General features: G+C 40.0%; 1 long non-coding RNA gene across 1 annotated transcript; it reads right to left on the reverse strand.

The window, feature by feature from the left end:
• Positions 1-701: 701 nt before the first annotated feature.
• Positions 702-3,021, reverse strand: LOC132652130 (uncharacterized). The gene is made up of 2 exons (XR_009589613.1): positions 2,907-3,021; positions 702-1,234 (listed from the first exon to the last, which is right to left on the reverse strand). It is a non-coding gene; the product is annotated as an uncharacterized LOC132652130 (long non-coding RNA).
• Between the last annotated feature and the right edge of the window lie 8,585 nt (positions 3,022-11,606).

The following is an 11,606-nucleotide window of genomic DNA, read 5'->3' on the forward strand; positions in this document are numbered from 1 at the left end:
TTTTTGCCTCTTTATGTATTAGGTTTTTGATGATGCTCCAGATGAAACCCAGAGCCTCATACATGCAGGACAGCAATGTACTTTCAAGCTACACTCTTCCAACCCAGTCATTCATTGCTATCCACAAATTATTCTATAGTGTCTACTCTGAGATATGCATATGTCCTCCATCCTTCTTCTCCAGGTTGTACACCCTCCTGATAAGCTCTAACATTGCCCCTTTTTTCCTACATTCTCAAAACAGTGAGGAAATGACACTGCAATTTCCTATTTGCTTATCTTCCTTCAGTGGACTGAATGTCTGATTTCTTAGAATTGCTCTTTTGAAGCCCAAATACCAGTGTTGCTCAGCATTACTCAGGAATGAGCCTTTGGCTTTAGGTTATTGTGTAAAGCCTTCATAAATAAGATGATCTGCTTTTCTAGTTTCCTTTCTGTTGCTATGATAAATACCCTGACAAAAGCAACAGAGATGAGGAAGGGTTAATTTGGCTCACAACTCTAGATTACAGCCCATTATTGTGGGAGAAGTCAAGGTAGGAACTCAGAGCATCTCATCCTCAGTCCAGACCAGAGACAGACACAACAAACATGCCCACGCTGCTTGCATTTTTTAAATTTTGTTTTTAATTGAAATATAATTATATCATTTCCCTTTCTGCCCCTTTAGCCTCCCTATCTACCCCTTCCCTAAACTCTTCCCTCTACTCTCCATGTCCTTCCTCTATCAAATTAAAAGTCGCTTTCTTTTTGATTATTATTGTTACATATGTATAAATATATGTATGTGTACAAATATGTAGAAATACAACCTGCCGAGACCACTTTGTTGCTTGGTACATGTGGTTTTCAGTGCTTGCCTACTATGCAATGGGCAACCAATAAGGGGTCTGAGCTCTTAGGCTAATTCTCTTCCCGGCAGCCATTAACTGCCTATTGTGCTTTGCCTAGGAGTGGAACCCCTGATAATATCTCCCCTCCAAAGTAACGTGTGCACTGACATTGCCATTGTTCAGTCTTGTTTATGCAGTCCTCTCTAGGAGAGACTGTTTCACTGCAGATGTCCCCCCGGTATTCTGGCTCTTACAGTCTTTCTGCCACCTCTTCCGTGGTGTCCCCTGAGTTGTAGATGCAGGAGTTGTGATGTCAGTGTATCCACTTGAGGCAGGCTCTCCATTGTCTGTTGATCTCTGCATTGAGTGTAGTTGTGTTTTTCTGGGGTGGTCTCTATGTTCTGTAAAGAGAGAACGGGGGATGATGGCTCCACTCAAGCGTGGGCATAAGGAAGCGGAAACAGCCTATTTTCACATTTGCTATTCATTTAAAGTATTCCCATCACTGTTTCCTTTTATTTCTTAAGGTTTCCCTAAACTGAAAATAAATGAGATAATCATTAATTCCATCACTTCAGGCAGGAAAAGTGTGGGGAAGACTCAAGTCAGTTATATTTGAGATCTTGGAGAACTTATCTGTTACATTAGTTGCAGCTTAGATGACAGCCTTCTAACAAGTCTTCAACGGTTTTTTTTTTTTTTTTTTTTCTTTCTTGAGTAGCAGAGTGGAAGTTCTAGGTCTAATGACTTGGGAACTCCGAATCGTCACCCAGTTCCTATAGTCAAGTCACAATGCTTAAATTCCTGAGAGTCCATCTTCACCACACAGTCTTATACAACTTTTAAAACTCAGCTGTTCAGAGCAATACATAACACAAGGGGAAAAAGCACTTAGTTTTATAAGTTATGTAACCACCCACGCAAGATCAAGCTAGTTAAAAATTCCAGCATGGAGGGGGCAGGGCTCCCTAGGCCTCATCCCTAGGTGAGGAGCAGTTGACAGGTGAAGGCTGAAAATCACTTTTCTTTTGGAGTGTGACTACTAGATATACATATATACATATATATGTGTGTATTTTATATGCATAATATTTTATGTATGGTGGATATAAAATTGAGAGGAAAATGAGATGGGTCTCTGAGGAGCTGTAAGAAGGAATGAGGGGTAGATATGATCAAGATACTTTATATATAAGCATGACATTTTCAAAGCATAAAAATTAAAATTAGAAAATTAGAATGGCCAAAATAATATGTGGTCAGACTTATATGTGGTCAGGTTTTGCTAAAACTTAGTATTTATATGAGCACATGGGTATAGATGCAAGGAAAAAATAAAACACAAAAATAAATATATCTAAATGTTATTGGTGTTTTTCTCTTCCCCCACTATCTCCTTTCCTCAATCCACTGGCCCTAGCCTCTCAAGTCTCATCAAGATTGCCTGCAACCTCTTTGTCTGTAGGCTGGCAAGGTCATCACACCAGGGGGAAGTGATAAAAAGAGCAGGCAACCAAGTTCATGTTCAGAAACAGGCCCTGTTCCCCTTACTAGGGAATTGACATGTAGATCGAGCTGCCTATACACTTCATCTGACCAGGGGGTCTAGGTCCTCTCCATGCATGCTACTTGGTTGATACATCAGTCTCTGCAGGCTCTTGTGGGCCCAGAATTTTTGCATAGGCCTATTTTTAAAACTTATTTTAATAAAGTTAACTTATTGTATCAAAAATTTGGCAAAAATATTATATTGATGAGAGTCTTCTAAAAAGACATAGAGAAGTGTCAATACTCCAAACAGGAAATAAGACATAACAGTCAAAATACACTCAAAATCAGTGCTACAGATACACACACATATATAGATAAATATACACACGCACACATATATACTTGATACTTTCATATCTGATTATCAAAATGTCTACACAGATAATAAAGGAGAAGTGGTACTCCATTTTCAGAAGGATTCATGAAAGTTTAACCTTTAATACTTAGCTATTTTCCTTGAATGTTAAGCAGCTGTATGCTAGCCCTTGTGCTAACTACCACAGCCAATCCTCAAAAACCTACCTTGGCGATATATTCTCTATTAGCTCCAGTTTACAGATGAGCCAATTCTGATTTTAAAAAGTCCCATGTCTAAGAAATGATGAAGTCAGGACTTTAATTCTTGTATCTTACTGTCTTAAGCCAATAAAAACAAAGTGACATGCACAAATATTTTGTTAAGTCAGAGCAGCGACCAATGATTTACAAACTGAGAAGTGACATAGCTAAATGGGCAAGAATTCCTGGAAAAGAATAAATGCACTCTTTCGGTTCTGCTTTTCTTCCTCAGTTTGCTTTAAAAAGCCAAAGACTCTTCCCTTATAAATGCAAATGTACACATAGGGTCCACAGTGAGGCTCAAAGGCTTTGTAATCAAGTGCTGTCTTTGCTCTTTTTCCCCAATTTAGGTTGCAGTGCCCATAAAACGATTTTCAAGGCAAACCTCGGTCATTCTTAAAATTCTAATCGCAATTCTATTTTCGAACTGCAGGAAGTACTTACCTTAAGACATCTGAAGCTAACTCTCACTTGGTGTGGGAAGTCCCTGACATCAGCCCTGTTTCTGACTTCCATACCCTAATCCAAAAGGAGAGCCTTTTGTTAATGATTGATATTTCACATTGCAAGGCAGTGGTTTTGCTAAACATGTTTACAGATATAGGAATTTATTGGGTTGGGATGTAACCTAATGGCAGACTGCTTGCTTAACATGTGTCGAGTCCCTGAGCGTGAGCCTCAGAACCTCAGTGAGGGTAGAGGGCTAATAGTGACTAGAATATATTATACACATGCGCTGTGTGGCAAACCTTTTCCTGGCGAGATGCTACACACACACACTCACCTCAGACAGAGAGCCCATGACAGACCAAAGTCCAGCTTGGTGAACAATTGAGTTTTGGGGGCTACTTACAGGAATATGGGTAAAGGGCGACTTAAAGGGACTGAAATGGCTCACAGACAACTGCATCACTCAGGCCCATCCCAGCATGGCTGACAGCTCACGTGGCGGGGAAAACTGGAGCACATTACACAGCCTGCATGCTGCTCAACAGGCTGGAGAGAGTGTCCCTTCCAAGCAATTCAGCCCGGCTAAAGCTTCTTCCTAAGAGCTTGGCTCGTTTCTATTTCTTCCAGGCAGCTGGTCCAATCTTGGAGTCTTTTTCATAGCTTGGTTGGTCTGAGGGTGACTCTTGGCTTTTACTGCTTATTCTGGCAGGGAGGGGCTTAGTGAATCTGGTCAGTTTCAAGGACTTCCTCAAGCTATTTTGAGTTGTTTATTTTTCTGTTCAAGGACTTTCTGCGCAGGATGGAATGTTTCAATCTTAAAGGAAACTGTTATAAATATGTATGAAATTGGCAAAGAATAAATTAAAAAATGGACAAGCAAAAAGACTTTAGAATGACAACAGGTATACAGAGACTACCATCATTTAGAATGAAACTTCAATGTCAAGTCTTTCTTATTAAATGAAACAGGACAAACTAGATTCTTATGTATAGAAACATCAAGACTAGGAGGAAATCCACCCAAATTTCTGGGTTCCTACCTTGCCTGGTAGGTAGTTGCAACCCCTCCAAACCTCCATGACTAGACTTTCAGCAGTATGACTTCCACAGAAAAAGCACATTGGCCCAATACTCCAGATGTTCCTAGTGATGAGGGTTTCTGGTGTGACTGTGAACCCTAGCCAGATGGTTACTGAATATTTCATCTTTTGTCTGGGTATAGTTGGCCATCTGTACACCCAGGCTTAAAACCTAACAGGGCATCAGTCAATACCATGTTGTCTGTTAATTAAAGATTTACTTGAGTACATTTTGTCCACTGGGTGCCTGCTGCTTCAGTAATCATCAAGCCAGACACATTCACCTGAATATTCATGGTCACTTACAAGGCACTTGGCATTCATACACTGACTAATCATTTAATTCCTCCTACCTACCTGCCAGCACCATCAGACATTGCTCTCTGTTCCCTAGGATTTTTTTTTATTTCTCTTTTTAATTATAAATATTTCTGGAAAGAATGCTACAGAATGCCCAGTGATTGCCTGAATATATGCTTATGTTGTTTACCTTAGAAAGTCCTATTTTCTAGTAGGTCATGTTCTCCCTTGGCTTGTAGGTGGCTCCATAGCTTCCTACTTTCCACTCTCGGCCACCTGCCTCCCACTGAGGCTTACAGATCTTTTCAAACACCAGCAAGAAGGAGCCAGAAATTTGTGGGGGGGGGCAGGGTTGTGTGTGGGTGTATGGTGTGATGTGTATGTGTGTGATGATGTGTACTTGTTTGTGTGGTGTGCTGTTGTGTGTCTGCAGGCTATAGATTGTCAAGTGTCCTCCAACTTATTTCTCTACCTTGATTTTTGAGACAGCGTCTCACTGAACCCAGAACTTAACAATTTGTCTACACTGCTGGCCAGCAAGCTCTGAGACTCTTCTTATCTCGGGCTCTTCTCTCTCGTGCTAGAATTACAGGCACACACAGCCAAGCCCAGCTCTTTACCTGCATGCTGGTGCAAGGCATTTAACATCCACTTATGATCACATAGCCATCACTCTACCAAACCAATCTTATCCCCAGCCCCGAAGCCCAAAATCTTCCTGGTCACTTCAGAGTCCAACTAGACCATACACAGCTTTGATTCCCCTTCTGCTCTTATTCTGCTTCGTTTTCCTTCCTAAGCAGCATTCCCTTTTCTAGCATCCATACCTTCCCCAGTCCTGGATCCCCTCCCTCATCTCTCCAACTCATTAAATCCTACTCATCCCTAAGAGCAAACCCCTTTCCATCTGGGAAGATGTTCTGAAAGCCCCAAATTCAGCATTTATATAACTCCCCCAATCTCTACCTTTCACTCAGCAGTTTTCTCCTAATGTTGTAGCATCCCAAAGGTTTACAACTATGGGCACAGTGAAGTGCGTATCTTAGCAGCTGGCACAGAATAGCACTTAGTTATCACTTTAAAAAATAGAAATCTTAATGTGCAAATGTAAGATTGACACAATAACACAATGGCATGGAGTCAGTTACCCAATTGAATCAATAATGCAATGTTACCAAATATTTGAGTATTTGATGTATTTCCAAGGCACTATATACTATACCAAAAAGAGTACATTGTGGTCTATCCTGAGAAATATCTAGTTAAGATACTTCCTCGATTGTGGTACTAGATTTTGCTGATTTAATCTGTAGACACACTGTAGCACTGGTGACTCAGGGTTTCTGTTTGTTGTTTGTTTGTTTTGTTTTGTTTATTTTCCTACCCCCATTAATTTTGCCAGGTCTGTTGTTTGCGTAGAGATCAAAGATGCTGCTCTTCACACTTTTCATCCAGAAGTCTAGAAACTCTTTCCGTAATCGGCTAAAAATAATCCTGCCAGCAAAGTTGCTTTTTTTTTTTTTTTCCTCTAGGTAGCATAGCAAATAGGGGACTAGGAGGGAAGAGTGAAATCCTATGTCTTCTTTGGGATTCGTGATTTTAACCCTTCTTGGGATGGAAATGACCAGAGTTCCTAAGCAGGAGGAAGGGAGAGAGGAAAGAAAGGATGAAAAAAGAAGAGAAAGAAAGAGAGAGGAAAAGAAAGTTTGATTTTTGAGACAAGTTTTCCCATTATAATCCTGACTGGCCTATAATTTGTTTATGTAGTCCAGGCTGGACTTGAAGTCATGGCAAATCCCCTGGTTGCATATGCCCAGCACTTGGATTACAGCCATTTGCCACCACATCTAGCTTTGAAATGTTGTTTATACCCAAGAAATCTCGGGATGAATGGACCCTCCAGTGAAGACCAAGGATTTTAAAATAATTTCTATGTTATTTCTTGCCTCTGACTTAGGTAAGGTATGTTCTCATGAAAACCTGTTTTTAATGAAACTGATCAATTAACCCTCTAAAGACCCCATCAAGTCAGAGAGTATGATTTAATATTTTTCTTATTTTTGATCAAAAATTTATTTTTATTAGAAGTTGCTAATTTCAGGTCTTGGCTGGCTTCCTTTAAGGCCAGAATAAAATAACTTATGACTTTATGGCAAAGTCTAGTTTCTCCTTATTCATGGAGAGAGTGTGGTTGTTCATACTATCCATTGCCAACAAAAGAGTCCTACCCCGTGCAAACCTGCATGACCATGCCCACTTTCTTTACAGTTGAGGATAAGTGACATCACAGTGTGGTACATTAGTGAAATGATGAACTAAATGCTTTCTGTCACAAGAATAAGAATTAGGACAACTAGGTATAAGAAACAGAAAGATGGGAGCAGGTTAGTGGCTCATGCCTGGAATCCTCACCCTTGGGAGCTTGAGACAGAGGGATTTCCACAAGTTCCAGGTCAGCGCAGGCTGAGGAGATCCTATCTCAGAAATAAAACAACCCAAAAGATGCTAGAACAGGCTAGGCAGTGGTGGTGCACGCCTTTAATCTCAGCACTGAGGAGGCAGAGGTGGGTGAGTCTCTGAGTTCGAGGCCAGCTTGGTTTACATAGAGAAACCTTGTCATGGAAAAAATGAAAAATAAAAAGGTGGTATAAAAGAGTTAAAGCGAACATGAAAAAGTCAAAGTATGGAAGAAAAATTGTCTCTTCCCAGAAACCTCTGAGGACTCGGCCCATGAACATCTAAAATAAGGATATCAGGACAATAGAATACACTGGCCAATCAGCCAGAGCTGAATGTTGGTCAGGGAAGTGTGCCAGTCCTATGTAAGTCCCTGAGAGGTAGATGACTTTTTTTTTTTTTTTTCAGTACTGCTGTTGTAATTACTGGATTCACTGAAGGGTCAGTTCAAATCTTATTTGAGCATCTCAAATCATTACTCCATGAAAAATCTTAGTTTCCAATATATGTTGTGTTCCCTGCACATCCCTCCCCCTACAAAAATTAGTTTTCTCCTTGATGTTTTCTTCCTCAATATGTAATTTGTGGCTAGGCCTTATTTCTGCTTCTGAATTTTAATATCCTCAAGGACAGATTCAAGATTCACTCATGTTGTGTTTGCCTTCCCCACTAAATGCCATTTGAACACTAGTGGCAGTCAATTTCTTTTTGGTAGGAAATTAATCTGAATCCTCTCAAACAGGAATCTTAATGATAGAATTGAAACATAAAGCAGGGGGAGGGGACACTTTACTAACTATGGATTCTTCCTCGTCATTAGAGCCCTGTGACTCGAGGGACAACTTGATAGTACTTGCAAGGGTTAGAGTCCTCTGCTTGGAATGGGAGAAATGCAAAGGATTTTCAGTATTTGGTTCTTAGCGTACTGAGATTCATATCTGTAACAATGAAGCTTGGAGAAGTAGCAGATTTTTTTTTTTTTTATGTTGGGGGGATAAGAAGTGTTAGGAACTGGAATTATAATGAGATTTCTTTTTTTTAGAGGAAGGGAAAAGCAAGATGGCTTGGGACCCAAGGAGAAAAAGAGAAATGTATCATCCTATAGGAAGCCAGCAATCTCTTTCTATTCTTATCAGAGCCAATGGAAAAACCTGTAAGTCAGAGACTATAAACCTATGACTCAATGTTATATTTTTCTATCTTTACTGGCATTTGGATCAATGAATTAGAATTTTTAAATTTGACCTTTTATGTTACTTGAATTTAAGAATTCCAAATCCTGTATTTACCCACACAACTCACAACCTAAAGCATCTATATTGATAAATGCATGAGAAGATCTCAATATATCCATTTCTAAAAATGTGTTCATACAAATATATATACATGCATATATATTTAGAGTGCTTTAACAAATGTCTGTAGATAACTGTATATGAGAGCTTAAATGGAAATTTTATAAATGCAACTCAGTAGTATTGAATCTCCCTGTAGTTACAATAGCTCACTCAATGGCTATGGAGGAGTCAAGTAATTCTGCTTCCTGGAGTTCAGGACTGCATAGGGCTTTAACATCAGTTTTCATAGACAGAAGACTCTGCCATCTTAAACTAAGGAAAAGCTCTGGTTATAAATGCATAGGCAGAGGGAGTGCCTGTCCTGGCTTCAGCCCCCTTTCATTGAATCTGTCTTGGCCACTTTCTGAGAATGAGATTACAATGCACTGCTGGATCCTGGGCTGAGGTTCTCAGTCATCTTCCCTAGCTTCCTTATTTTATCCTGTGGGCTCTCATTTTGCAAGCTATTAATGATAGCTACTACTTAGGGATAGTTCTGGACTGAAAAACATCAGTACATATGATAGTGTACTAACCTTTTGGTTAGTATTGGTCTCTGCTACTACATCAAAGTTAATTAACAGGTTATCTATGCCTAAAATGGCATAAAAGAACAGAAGTCACTATATTTGAGTCATGAACATCATCAATAAGCCATCAAAAGTAACTTGTTCTGGAGGGTTTAATGGGTTTAAAAATTGGTACAAACCTGCTTACAGGTACAGTGGTCTTCATGGTAACATGTAAAGGAGAGTTGGTATGTTGTACCATTTTTACATAAAATTAAGGCACAGAATAGTTAGCATTCAAATGCAGAAATCTGTTTGCAGAGCCCATACTCTTATCTAGCGTACTGCTATGGAGTGGGCAAGTGAGAGAGAGCTATAGAGGATGGAGGAGACAGAACGGGAGGCAAGAGCCTGTTTCCAGCTGCAGCCCTACCTCAAGGACCATCCAGATGCAGCATTTTGGGACATGCCCTTCTACATAAAAATGGTCTAGTGTATTTTATTGTTTGTTAAGTTGTTTGGCAATAGAGTCTCCTGTAACCCAGACTGGCCTGGAACTTGCTATGTGGCTGATATCTTTGAACTTCTGATTCTCCTGCTGTCACCTGCCAACTGCTGGGATGACAGGCATGTATCCCGCGTGCAGTGTCTGCAATGCTGAGGACTAAAACCAAGGCTTCGTGCTTGTGAGGCAAGCACTCTGCCTACTGAGTTGTAGCCACAGTCCTCAGTGACTCACTCGTATCTGTGCGGCTGTAACTCAGTTTTTCTGATTTGGGGCAAAGGTATCAGGATCGATCTAGGGAGTACCATACTTTCTCTCTCTCACACACACACAAAGTACAGCCCACAGTTCCTGAGGGACCAGTCGGCCTGCCAACAAACTCCCAAACAAACACAGAGAGCTGAAGAAACAACTAACTGCCTGGCCGTCTATTATGAAGGTAGCTTCAGGATCCCCTCAGCCACAGGAAAGTGCAGGCTGCTGTTGAAAATCAAATGAAATATTCTCCGAGTAAAGTTTGCTGAAGAACAGATGTCACCCCACATCATTCACATTCTAGGCTCTTAGCTTTATAAATAAATACATCCCTACATAAATGCACGAATAATCTTTCAGAGCTAAAGAAAATGGGTAGCTTGATTTTGAAAAAGATATTTTAAATTAGGAAACCAGGCATCTCCATGGTAATCCATGTCAGCAAAATAGGTCAGAGCTAGACTAAAATTTTATTTTTAATTGCTGGGAAGTTAGAGAAGACAAGAAAGGCAGTTGTGATGCTCTATAAAGAAAGAGTATATTTATACATACATACATATATATATATATATATATACACACATACTTTGTTGTTATCATATACAGATTCTTCATTATATATATTCTATAACATGTATCTAAGAGATAATATATAACATATATATACACTAAATATATTATACATTATATATAACTTATATACATATGTATAACTCATGTTACATATATATGTGTATATATATATATTGCAACAAAAGCTTTAAAAATACAAATATATGATATCCAATAACATGTTTGAAGAAATGAGAAGGGAGGAGGTTATGGGAGAACACATTTGACCAGTCAGATATGCAGAGGCTTCCGATTCCATATACCTTCCTCCGTTTGTCTCAATATTTTGCTTTCTTTCTTGAGTTCTGTCTAAGCTTTGTTCAAGCCCTCCTTGCACTAAAAAGCCAAATGCCAGACTTGCTGTTCCAGTGCTCACGTATGAACTCAGTTAAAAGAAATGCGCAGAGAAACACCAGGACACATACAACTCAGCTCTTGTACGTATTGAGAAAGGTGAACACATCGAAGCTGGAATGAAAGATGGAGTTTCCCCCTAGGCAACAGAGAAAAAGTGAAAACTCAGGCCCACAATAAAAGTCAGTGTAATTAACTATTACCAAACACCACCTCTCCCTGTGTGTCTAATTCGTTTATGAACAAAGCTGACGGGAAGATTGGGGAAGGTAAGAATCCGAGTCTTTCAAGCCGCAGGGTGCCTGTCACCTGCTGCAGCTTGACCAGGTGGTTTCTGTTTTCTGCTTGCCAGATTTTCCTGTGTTCTGCTCTTGATCCTCAATTTTTTTTTTCAAGGTCTCACTTCACTGCACATTATTCTTCCCACTCGGTAATTTTCCTTTCACACGCTGGATTCCTGTTGCATTTAGAACAGGGATGAAAGAGAGATGTTAGGATAGAGGGGGGAGTTGGGCTGCACGGAGGGATGTGTTAGAGAAAATCAGGTCTAATCTGCGGGAGGAAGGAGGCCTAAAAGCCTGCTTTCATAATCATGTGACTTTATGGTCCCATAGGACCCATGCTGAAGATGGCCTGCCCTTGGCTCTGAGCTTTGTGTTCACCATCTAGGGATTCTTCGTAATTCTGAACAAATACTTATACATTGAGCTCTATAGGCTGCATAGCTGATTCTGAAAAATCAATGCCAAAGAAGGCCTAGGGAACAAGGGAAAATATATGGGGATTAGGAGAGTAAGGAGGACATG

Source organism: Meriones unguiculatus, chromosome 2 (assembly GCF_030254825.1).
Source record: "Meriones unguiculatus strain TT.TT164.6M chromosome 2, Bangor_MerUng_6.1, whole genome shotgun sequence".
Lineage (NCBI taxonomy): Eukaryota > Metazoa > Chordata > Mammalia > Rodentia > Muridae > Meriones > Meriones unguiculatus.